Raw genomic sequence first — 12800 nt, forward strand, 5'->3', positions numbered from 1 at the left:
GGTGTGCACCATCGCGTGAGACCAAAGGCTACAGAAACAGGTGGAACAGCGGGGGCTTTCCGGCCTCCACCATCTCACAAAAAGCTTCACTCAGCAAAGAAGCGTGGGGTGGAAGAAAATGTCACTCTGGGCTTCATCCCGCACCCACCAAAGTTCGCTATTGTGTTGGGTGGGAGCAGGATCCGTGCGCAAAGGGATCTGCCACACGGCTTAAATGTCACCAGTCGTGTGGGAGCGCTTGTCTCCAGGCAGCCCTTCTGAGGGGTCATTGTGGGCAATGAAAGGGCAGGGAAGACTTTCCCAGAGCGTGTGGGCGGGGGAAAAGCAACGCTTCATGCTGGGAACGCATCAGATGTGCGGATAACTCTGAAATGTGTTTTCCCTGAAATAAAGGGTCAGGCTGAGTGAGCTCTGCAGGTGGAAGGAGAGCAGCTTTGCTCAGCAGGACTCGTCCCCATGCCCAGGGGTGTCTCTGGCTACAGCTGAGTGGGAGGGGGATTGCCATGCTCTCGCCGTTATGGATGAACCACTCAATACCTGCCACCCGCCTCCTGCGGGAAGCTGTTCTTCAACAAGAAGAATACAAAATGAGAGAGTAACCTGAAGGAAGCTGTGAGATGTGTTCAGTTCCCAGTACCAATGAAATAACCGTTTACAAATGGGTGCCCAGAAATACCCTTTTTTTTTTTTCTAAGTACCTGTGGCCACTGCTGTTGTTGCCAGTGATAAAAACCTTAACTGCCTGGGCTGGACCCCAGCTTGTAGGTACTGTGGAGACACGGGCATTAGAAATTCACATTTCCTAGGCTTCACCATAAAACCAGACTTTCTGTCTCCGTGGTTGCACCAGACCTCATTCAGGAAACACAATCCCCTTTTAAGTGCATGATCTTAAGCTTTGTATAATGAAATATCTTTAGGGTATTTCTCAGTGATCGGCTCCCTGAGTTCCTTCTGTGAGACATTCTGCTGCTCTTCCCAGCTGCGTGTCATCCACAATTTCATTAATGTGCTCCTTCTTCTTGTGCAAATGTTGCTGGTGAATATATTTAGTTAAGACTGGCGAAGAGTGATGCCCGAGAAACTGTGCTTGTAACCTCCCTCCACCCTGATGGTTCCCCTTTCAGTACCTTTTGTCTCTGCTTCAGCCAGGCCCTTTTGCTAATAGTTCCCTACATGGCACCGTTTCAATTGCTTTGCTGAAATCCAGTTAGATGAGGCCCGCCAAAACCAATTATTATAAATTAAATTGTTGCTTGAGCAATGCTAAGAATCTGCAATAAATTATGTGCAAAATAGACGGCCTATCTCATCATGCTTGCTTTAATCTTTATTTTAATCTTCCCCAGAAAGAAATACTTCCATTAAGATTGCAGTTTTGGGGCACAGTGTAATATTAGTGTAATATTGCCAAAATAATGGGGTGTCTTATGGGACAAAATCTCAAAATTACCTAGGTTTCAAGCTTAGTAAAAAGCCATATACATTCATTTTTATTATCTAATCCAGAACATAAACACTGTATTGGTTCTCTTTCTTCATATAGCTGATTGTTTAGAAGCTGTTAAAGCACAGATAAAACCTAAGGACACACCTGTGATTTTTTTATTCTCTATAGCTTCCTTATTTGCATTGTTACTAATCTGAGCAGATGCAAGATCTTTAGCGTTGTCATGATGATAAACCAGCGCATTCTTTTGATGTCAGATAAAATGCAATTTTGATGTGATCCTGAAGCCAAGAATCATAAAATCTGCTGTCATAATATCTTCCTCTACACTTGAAAGGGTTGTGAGACATCTGGAAATAGAAGAAACTTTTCTTTTGCCCCGTAAAAATAGTGTTGCCCTCTTTTTCCTCCCAGTTTTGACTCTTTCAGTCTGGAGAGATTACAAAAACAGCCTGTGAAGTCAGTTTATGGAAGGCTTTAGTAGAAATCCTCTGTTTGGGGTATGAAATATTTTGCATATTTGAACACCAGAGTTACATCAGGAATCAAAGTTACAAATACCGTCGGTACTAGGTCACACAATCCCACTACTTCAGAGCTGCCACTGACGAGAGGGGCACGGTTCCCTGCATCACCACCTTGCCTCTGCCACAGCCTCGGTGGGGCATCCAGTGCTCAGGGGTGACCTGGCATGAGCTGAGGGGTGCCAGGACCCCTGTTTCCCCCACCACAGGGCAGTGGGTAGTCCTGGCTGCCTGGCACCCAGCTGGGATTTGGGGTTTCCAGCACCGTTGCGGTGCAACAGCCAGAGTCACGTACCCACCTGACCTGAGCAAATCCTGTTTGATTGCTCTTGGGTTTGACTAAGGTACTTCCGTAGCCGCTTTCTGGGTTATTTGGGTTTGGGTTTGGGTTTTGGTTCGCTCATCTCTGTTGTTAGCTGCTCCCAAATTTCCATAATGTCTTCCCGTGTGACACAGGGAGAATTGTAGCCTCTGGACTGATGTGTAGGGAGACTTTTCATTCTGTTTGTACCAAGCACCGGCACCTTCACTGTACTCACTTGCTTTATCTTTCCAGTGTGTTATTTTTCCAGAAATCCTGTTGCTGAAGGGACAGGCCTTAGGAAACCATGTACCCAGTGACGAACACCTGCTTTTGTGAAAGATCTGTCAGTTGAAGGTGAAGTGCAAACAGTGTGCGGGATTTAATGAACTATTTCACATGATGCCTCTGAATTTAAGGCATACGGTGGCTTCAGGTCTCACAACAGTTCACAGGAGACCAAGTGCCATTGCTACTGTGTTCTTGAACAAACACAGAAATCAAAGTCGGCAACTTCTGAGTTCTGCACACATTTTTGATGCTTAATGCATGATATGTGCCTGCTAAATGTTCTTACCAAGGCAGAACCTGGTATATTAAAGGACATGTAAAAGAGAAAATGTGGCTTGCTTTGATCTTGAGGGTTCTTGATCTACTTGCCACTGAAGGTTTACATTTGCTCGTCATACACTATACACAATTTGTTTGGCTTTCAATAAAAATGACAGACAGAATTAATAACAGCCCTGATATCTCATCAGGAGATGCATTCCAAAAATATCTGTCCATCTACACAGTGAGTGTATGAAAGCCTATGTAGGATCCCTGTCAATAAAATTCTTCTGCTTCATTCAAAGAGAGACTTTTCATTAGCTTGAAAAAAATATTTTCCTCATTACGGTGGCTCACTTTCATGCATCCAGAAAGATACTGATGGTGACTTATCAGTTCTAAAGAATAAACCTTTCACACTGCTAGTGCCTAGTTTGCCTTTAGTTTATTAAAAAAATAAATAAAAGACTGTTCTTTGTGGCAAAGGATGGGGCTATATTGTAACGCTCTGGGACACACTGGAGAAAGCACATGGTACTGTTTAATTAAAAAGTTTTATCAAATGTACATCAACCTTGAATGAAAGCCGCATGGGCCAAGAGGATGCTCACATTTCTGAACTTTGGAAAAGTTTGGAGATTCCACACTTAAACTGTTCTACAGAGATCCATCTGGTACCCACACTGGTCAGCAGCAGACATGGACCATGGTCTTACACCGCAGCCCCTCCATCATTTGAGCTAGATCAGAAACTGCATCACTAGATAGTTGGGGTTTTTGAGGGTGGGCCAGCCCTGTGGCCAGGGTTGGGAGTTATCTTTGTCCTTACGCTTCTCAGACACTTCCTGACAACAAAGGAATGGTTAAACTTAGGACTCCCAGATTCCAATCTCTGCCCTAACGAACAGAAATTCCTCTGTATATTTTCCTGCCAAGTTTTATCTTGTCTGCTGCACTCCTCTTTCTTCCTCATCACTACCATCTGGTGCTGGAGGCATTCCACTTTGTTTTTGTCTAAACTGGTTATCAGAGAGTTAATGAGTACCTGGGTATTACAGGATGGAGACATGCTCCATCCTTCCTGCACGTCCTGTTTAGTCAGTGGGATTTCCCCCCTCCTCAGCTTTATTTGTGATGCAGTAAAAATAGATCAGCAGAGTTCCACGCAGTATTGTGAGAAGAGTTTATTTTTAATCAAACTATGTGGTCTTTTTACAAAATCAGTGACAAAGCTGCTATTAAATACCTTTGAAGTTCTTCATAGCCTCCAACCTCAAATGCTTTAGCAAAACAGATCCATTAAAGCTTTTAGCTGAGAGATAAAGAAGGTGAGTAATAGGAGCTTGGAAACAAAGCTGGCTCTTTTTCTTCTGGAATCTTGAACAACTCTTCAAATACCAATGGGCATGAGCAAGCCCAGCCGAGGAAGGGGAGGAAGATAAGGACTTGTTTGGATGTAATCCATTCTCAGGAAGACGGAAGTGATGAGGGAGCAACCTTCTCACAAACAAAATCATAGTTTTGTGTCAAACACAGTGTCAAGCCCGAGGACTATATTTATGTCAAAAATGGAAATATCCACCAGCCGCTGTGTGGTCCATGTACCAGCAAGTTGAAAACAAGACCCCGGGCTCTTAAACTGCATGGGATTTGCGTCTTGCGGGGTCCAGCTGTGAGACCATATCTATGTACATGGTGACAGGTGACACTCAGCCCTTTCCCCTGACTGATGACTGACCAAACACCAAGAGCTTTTTCTAGTAAGGTCAAAGTCAAGAGGTGTCTATAATATAAAGTGCTAGACCAAGAGGCTGGTAAGAGTGGGCCTCTGCCTGGAGACAGCCTGCTGCCGTAGAGAGGAGACAATCTAGAAATCAGTAAAAAGCCCATCCAGTCAGAAAAAAGAAAGCGTTAGAGATTAAAATCATGAGGTCATGGCACACAGATTTGCTGTGAATGTGCCAGAACCCTTTTCCACCCCTGCCCTATTTCAGTGAGAAATACTCCTCCCCTGCCTATATGAAACATTAACCAAAGCTGCAAGTTTCTTGGAGAAGACAGGGAATATAAAATCTTTCTCCCAGGCTCACTCACCAGGCTCCTCAGCCCATCTCCTTCCACAGCCAGTCACCTCTTTCCTGGCTTTTCTTCCTCTCTTTAAGCTCACTCCTTCACCTGGGCTGGTTCCTATCACCAGTGGTCTGCTCTGGCTCCCACAGAGAGAGGAGAGAAGGATATCCTGGCCATGTGTCCCCTTCTTCAGCCTATATGTCACCTCTGCATTGATTCCAAATCTGTATCATTGACTACCTGTCCTGAACCAGATCCCCCAAGTCACAGTCTGACATGAAAATTAAGATCCTTCTCAACTTCTCTGTCACATCCTTCCTAATCCCAAATTTCCAAATGCCTGCTAATCATTTCTCTTTTTCTAGTCCTATTTTAACCATTTCCATGTTGAATTCAAACTCTTCTTTCTTGGTGCTCGTGGGAATCTGGGGCACCCAAAGCAGAGCGGATACCACGTCCCAAACCTTGGTTCCAGCACCAGCCACAACTCTTCATCTTTGGGAAAGTCAATGCTTGTCATTGACCCCCTGAAGACAGGGGTCTTCAACTGGAGCAGTTGTCAGAGGTCTGGTGGATTTGGTGCCTTTGCAGTCAGGTTAGCACCAGGCCCTGGTGAGCACCATAGTCTCATGAGTGTAAATGGTTTGAGCACATGGGGAAAAAAAAGAAAGATTTGGGCATGCACAGTAAGGACAGACTCTTCAAAGATGGTAGCTATTTGCACAGAAAAAGCTTCTGTAGAGCAAATACAGGATTTTTTCTGAAACCTTAGAGATTGGTCAGATTTAAGCAGACTTTTAGAAAACAAGAAGAGTGAGACCGCACCTGGAGTACTGCGTCCGGTTCTGGGCTCCTCAGTTCAAGAAAGATGAGGAACTCCTGGAGAGAGTTCAGAGGAGGGCAAGAAAGATGATGAGGGGACTGGAGCATCTCTCCTATGAGGAAAGGCTGAGGGAGCTGGGCTTGTTCAGCCTGAAGAAAAGAATGAGAGGAGATCTCATAAATACTTGCAAATATCTTAAGGGTGGATGTCATGAGGATGGAGCCAGACTCTTTGCAGTGGTGCCCAGCAACAGGACAAGGGGCAATGGGCACAAATGGAAACACAAGAGGTGTCAGTTAAATATGAGGAAGAACTTCTTTACTTTGAGGGTGGCAGAGCACTGGGACAGGCTGCCATGGGGGGGTGTGGAGTCTCCTTCTTTGGAGATATTCAAAGCCCGCCTGGATGATGTCCTGTGCAACCTGCTCTGGGTGAACCTGCTTTAGGGGGGCAGGGGGTTGGACTGGATGATCTCCGGAGGTCCCTTCTAACCCCTGCCATTCTGTGATTCTATGAAATACAACTGCTGCAAACACCTGGTCTGCGAAAATACAATCTCCTCTTCCAAATCCAGCATCACTAGAACAGCCTTTTTTTACCCAAAATGTTGCCTTTTTTTTTTTTTTCTTAACCTGTGCAACAATCTCTTTCATCTCCTTGTTTCAGCTGAGGAATGAGTGAAGTTTCCAAGAATATGTCAGCAGAAAGCTGAACATCAGGAACATCACTACCTTGCAGCTTGAGTTTGCCAAGATCTTAGGACCTTTAACCAGGATCTTATAAAGGAAAGTAACCGGGAACCTCAATAACAGGCAGAGTCAACGAGCTCCAAGACTTGTAGTTGAGGGCTGACAGGAGTTAGGGAGCAGAGGATCTGAGCCAGGAGAAGTCAAGAGCTCTAGAGCTGTTCAAAGTGTTTTGATGGCAACGCCAGGAATTGCTGCAGATGGAGCTGGATGACTGAAGAGGCAGCAAAAAGGGTGTGGAAGATGGACTGGGCATCTGTTCCTTCATTATGGGAATTATGGTCCAGTTACAAGTAGAAGTGGGTGGAAATCCCCTTTCCACGTCCCCAGTAAAGGAGAAAAGCTCTAGTAGAAGAGGGGAGAAAGCAGGCATGGAGGAGAAGAGGCATACATGAAAGGAAGAGAAAGGCAAGATGATTGTTTTTCCTGGGAAACGTGGTGTTTTAGATGAGTTAGAAGAGAAATTTACTGCAAATTTTAATAACTGAATGATATCACTGCAAAGAAATCCTGTAAACCTTTTTCACCCTGTTGTACAACTTCATCTAACCTATGGCAGAAGATGACAACTCCAACAGCTGTAGAACTTTCTGACAAGATTCAAACATAAATATCTGATGCAAACTAATCTGGACAGATGTGAATTTAGATAGATTTGGTGTGGTATAAATTTGAGAATTTTAGAGTTAGGATTAAGTTTTAAATGATGAGACAATTTAATTCTGAGCAAGAATTCTAACGTGGAGGAAATACCGAGAGTTAACCTTCTGGGGATTTTTGTGCTCTGTTGAACAGAAGAACTCAAACCATATTGGCCTGTTTGGAGAAATTAGTTGTAACTAAGAGAGAAGCTAAAACCAAACTATTTCTCATTTTATACCAGACCCAGAAGGAAGGTAATCTGGTGATCAGAGGTTAGCCTGGAATTCAGACCCGGATTTACTTCCCCTGAGTGTGTAACCACACACAGATTTGGAAGACATTTAAATGTCAAACTCCAATGAAATAAAGAGAATTAGTCTGGGCTTTAGCTTCTCTGGATACAATTTGGGCTGAGTAAATGCAGATGTCTGCGATGTGATAAACACTTCTTCACAGTCAATGGAGAGGAGAAGCCATTTCGTAGGTCACAATTCAAGTTTCCTTAAAGTTGATGTTTAAAATAGATCAGATGAATCACTGAATAATATTGTTTCTCTCTATTGTCTCTAAAAGGAGCTGAAGGCTCTTAGCTCAGTTACAGGAGAGCAGAACTTTCCTGTTTTGGAAAGGTAGCTGACAGCTAAAACTGTTAAATTTGGAAGGTGCTCAGATGCTCGTCTAGCAACATCAAAGTACTATAGATAGATTTGAAAGGTCAGCCTGGAACACGCTTTGTTTCCTCTTAAAATTCAAAGGGATTTGAGTCAGATGTGCTCTCCACAGCACATCTTTACAGATTCTGACCACCTTTGAGAATTGTTCTTATTTTCTAGGATCCAGTGAAAGCCATTGGTGTGAGGGAGGACTGGGAAGTCCTCAAAGGAAGATGCAAGCCAGTTCTTCCTTCGCAGCATTCCCCAAGCACCAGGCAGGCCTGGGATGGGCCCCAGCACAGTCACCCCTTCCTTTTTGCCACTTGACTTACTGTACCACAGGCCAAATAAATGAAAGAAACTATAACTAAATGCAGTACTGAAAAAAAATTAACAGGGCTTTGCATCTTTTAGTTGTATTTTATAAGTTCACTTTTAATTCCCATTCAATACCCTCTCCCCTTCCCCTCTTTTCAAGGAGTGTCTGTTTTATGCTGGATACATCGCTCTGGACACACGGCCCTGTGTCACATTCACCTGCTCTGAAAACCACCTTGAAGTCAGGAAACCTGTGCTTCATATCTCATTCCATGTTTCATGTTCCTCTGACCTCTGTCGTGTTCCACGATCCTCTGACCACATCAAACACAAGCAGAAACCACCACATTCACCAAAAGGCATGCCTACTGCCACCAAATCCCTTCTGTATTGCTTCAGGAACAGGAAAATTGCTTCAACCTTCAAAGAGGTCTTCCTGGGTTTGTGGCACCCTTTGTAGGGGCCTGCCGCTGTCCCAAATCCCTGGGACCTTTGCAAGAAAGGCCTCCATCCCTTCCTGTCTATTTGTTCCCTCCCAGGTGCTTTCTGCAGCATTTAGCTACTAACCATTTTCCCTCCGTTGCTTCTTATCTTCTCCTTCACCATACAAAGTTCATGTGCATGTTGTTGGACGGGCTCAGAGATCATTCCATGTGCTGTGTCAATGTGCTGTGAAGCCCACACATCAAAGACATCTTCAGGATAGCGCTGTATTACTGAGCAAGGTTTAATACTGGGTTGGTGGGTGGAGAAATTTCCCTGTTGCCACCTTCAAAAAACCTGAATCACATGAAAACTTGTTCATGGTTGTTCTCCACAGCATTGCAAAATTATTTAGGGGAAATACAGAGCCAGAATTTTGCAACTCTAAACATGCTTGAGGATCCTCATGTGCAGAAAACCTACGATATCTGGGTGACTTTTATTCAGGAATTTGGGCGATAGGATCATATTCACTTCCACAGACACCACCTTCCCATCCAAGGTTCTGAAAAGTCACTTATTTATCTTTCACTGCTTTCTACAGGTTTGCACCTCATGAGCTCTGAGCACAGCTCCACTTCCTCTCTTGCGCCGTTTTCTCCATATGTTTCCACATCTCCCCTTGCCATAACTTTCTTCCCTGAGAATTTCCTTCTTGTTCATTGTACGCTGTTGCCTGTAATTCACCTCTTCTTACCTCTGAAAAACCAAGGCATATCCCATCTTTTTGATTACCTTGGCTATCGTAAGGAAGGAAGATGACACCAAGATGCTCTGGTGCATGCTGAATGGGGTTCCTAAAGGAGCAAGAGAGAGAGCATAGGGCTTCAGAGCAGCCCCAAACTGTTTTCCTATCATAAGTTCACCAAAATGGTCCAAAAGCTCTTTTGAATGCAAGTTTCCTTGGAGCACCAACACCAGGCAATGAAAAAAGTCTCCTACGTCGCTGCTGGCCCTCGTGGCGTGTCTGGAAGCAAGGTGTCGGCTCACTCAGGGACCTTCTGAGCTGCAGCAAACTACACAGAGTCCTTGGTCATGCTTTCCTGTTCCTTCCTGCTCCCTCCCCTCTCACCTCCCTCACAGGTTCCCTGGGGAGCTGCAGGATCCCAGCTCTGAGCTGAGACACTCTCCTTGCCTCCATCTCCTCCCCTTGCCACCTGGAGACACTCAGTGGCCTCCAGGCAATGAGTGATTTTCCATCCATCTGCTCTAATCACTGAAAATATGACATGAACTGGAGCAAGCAGAGGTGTCCGGTCCCTCCATAAGCACATTGGGTGATTTTGTCCTCCAGACAGGAGATTTGCTTTCCACCCTCTTGGTTGTTCCTGGTTCCTACCTTGGCATTCACTCTGATGGCAGCTCCTGAGCCTTTTCCCTCTTTGCAGACTGCTCTGTCCTTGTTCTAGTGGTTTTGGGGAATTCTAAAAATTCACAGAATTGCTATATTGCCTGAGCTGCACAGCGTGCCAGCAGGCCTGGCAGCGCCTTTGGGTTTTACAGCTGCTGGATTTTTTGCTTTTTTCCCTCACAAGTCTCACAAGAGTCTTAAAAGTCTCTCCTGCTATCATGTCCTTAGTAGCACTCTAAAAACTTTAGAAGCAGAGATAATAATGGCAAAAAAGATTTATTTCGTTATCTAGTTCATCCCTCTGCCGTTGCACAATTATTCCCTGGGGAGCACTTCAGGCTCCTGTCCAAGAGCTTCGATCTCGGAAGCAGCTCTTCAAGCACGAGAGTGCAAGGCTCATTGTCTGCCTTTCAGCCATTTCAGAAATTAATTTGCCCAAAGTACAAACAAAAAGTTATTTTTTTTTCCCCTTCCAACAGTCAGGCCCGTAAACTGTTTAAAACATCAAAGCCAAACTGCATTTCTTCTGGCTCTAACTTCATTAGCCCGAAAGCATCTGCAACTGGAAATGAATCTGCAGCTGTGTTGATGGTTTGCAATCTGGAGTGAAAGAACACTTTACTTTCTCGTAGCTCTAGTAGCACTTTATAGCAAGCAGGAGGGGAGGAGAAAGAAATCGTAATTAATATGGGTCATACTTTTAGAAGAGCGATCTTTACTGAGTAACATTTGTATGTATCAGTATTTCAAGGAACTCCATTTTTAAAAGGCTGCTTAACTCTGACAGCCACTTTAGGTAAGATAGGGATCGCAATTCATTCAGATCAAGTTTGATTAGATACACTGGTTTCGTTAGTGGTAAGAAGCAGCAGGGATTAACACAACTCTCTAAGGCAGGAGACAGATTTCTTGTCTTGAAACTACTTTTTCTTGTCTGTGCCTCTGCAACCCTTCTCTGGGGAAATACCAGTCACTAATTTGTGGCTTTATAAACAGTGCAGGTGATCTGAGGTAGCCAGGGGGCATAGGTAGCCCCCAAATCCTTGTTTGGTTGAATATGCAGAAAATGCACGATACAGGCACCCCTCCTGTCCCTGGGGTATGAGCCATTTTATGGGATATTCACCCACACTCACTCACTGGCCTAGTGTGAAGATTAGTTCATGCTTATTGAATGTCTTTGCAAGAGCTCCAAACGTGTAGTGACAAAGCTCACATGGCTAGAAATAGTAATAATTAATGCAGATGCAATGTGTTTTTCAGACCCTTAAGACAGATTAACCTGGAGATAAATAAATGCCATGCGGAGGCTTTCCCATTGCTTTGATCAAAGAACAGGGGTTTTTTATTGCTTAATTAAAATCCACAAGTCTGTTATTCCCCTCATCCACCCATCATCACACACAGCTCAGCCGAAAAGGCACCAAGCCCGGAAGGTCACCAGGTTTCCCACTTTCCCTCTTTCTATCGCTTGCACCCGGACCTTGTCGCTATGGGGTTAGATTTGCTCAGAGGGTTTTAAGCTGGGAAAATCCCTTGTTAAGGCTCAGCTTTGGGAGCGTGGCTGGCATGATGAAGAACAGCAGGGCTAGGTATTTGTACCAAGCTTGGAAGAGTTAGCTCGGTCACAGCCCCGTGGTGGGATTATGCAGAGAGGTTCGCAATCCTGTGGTCCTTTTTGCCATTAAAGGCACGATGTGGCCAGTTTGGGAGTCCTGTCTGCATCCTTGGGATGCCCATGCTGAATTTGCTGGTGATGGCTCAGGTTTTGCAGGGTGGCAAGGGGACAAGAGGACTCGGATGGGGTCTGCGGCTGCTCCGTCGAGGGCTACGCTTCCACCGTGGCTACAGGCAGCTCCTGCCTGGCTGGAAGCAGCTCCCAGTGCTGCTCAGGTCCTGGTGATGCAGAAGTCGGGAACCTGAGACTTAAAAATCCATTTTATTTTAAAACAGGTCTGTGCCCCTTGGAATGTACTCTCTCCTTCTGGGCTGAGCATTTGCAAAATGTTACTTAATAGAGACATAATGTAAAATCCCAGCTCCAGACGCACTCGGCTTTTGGTCCAAAAATAATCAAAATCTGAGGCTGGAACCACATGCCAGTTTTGCAACTGGCTCCGTGACAGCAGTTGAACTATAAACACAGAATCAATCAGCCCAGCTCTTTGGGAGGTTTAAATCCAGGCCAGATTTTGAAATCTGGGACCTCTCTTTACTAATTTACAGCATACAAAAAGAAATTCAATAATAAGCCTGGTTTAGCTTCCATAAAACCTTTGGGTTGACAAAGAAGCACTTCCACACGTTCAGATCTATTGGGTCCCTCTGCTCTCTTTACAGTGAAATCCCTGCACAGCAAGAAGTGAGACAAGTTAGTATTTTCCAAAATTTTTGCATGGATTTTAAGCTGAATCCCCTTCTTCTCTCTAAGGAGGGATGGGTCCAAAGGAAGGAGGATTTGATGAGCAAGGAGGCAGCTCTGAACACGGGCTGCGCGTGACACAGTGGAGCAAATGACATTTCTTTGCGGATCCCGTCAATGAGCTGTTCCGTTCTGGGTTTGATTTTGCAGCAGCAGATCTCTCCCCTCGCCTGGGACTTCGGAGACCTTTGTCCTGCAAATATTTCAGAACCGTAAAAAGCTTGAAAAACAAGAGTGACTCCAGGATGTTAAACGCTTGTTGCTTTTAAATGAGCAGATGGTACTTTTACCAAATGCTATCATTTTGGCCATATTTTCCTTGTGCTGTCATTTTTTGATAGCTTATTTTTACTGTAGAAAAGGCCTGGGAAGCATCTGCCAGCAAAGTGATGGTAACTGGATAGCGTCTGCACATTTGAAAATCTCCTTAAATGATATGCAAGGGAAGTCTATTAAACCACGTTG

This window comes from Egretta garzetta, unplaced genomic scaffold, assembly GCF_000687185.1.
Source record: "Egretta garzetta isolate BGI_Z169 unplaced genomic scaffold, ASM68718v1 scaffold286, whole genome shotgun sequence".
NCBI lineage: Eukaryota > Metazoa > Chordata > Aves > Pelecaniformes > Ardeidae > Egretta > Egretta garzetta.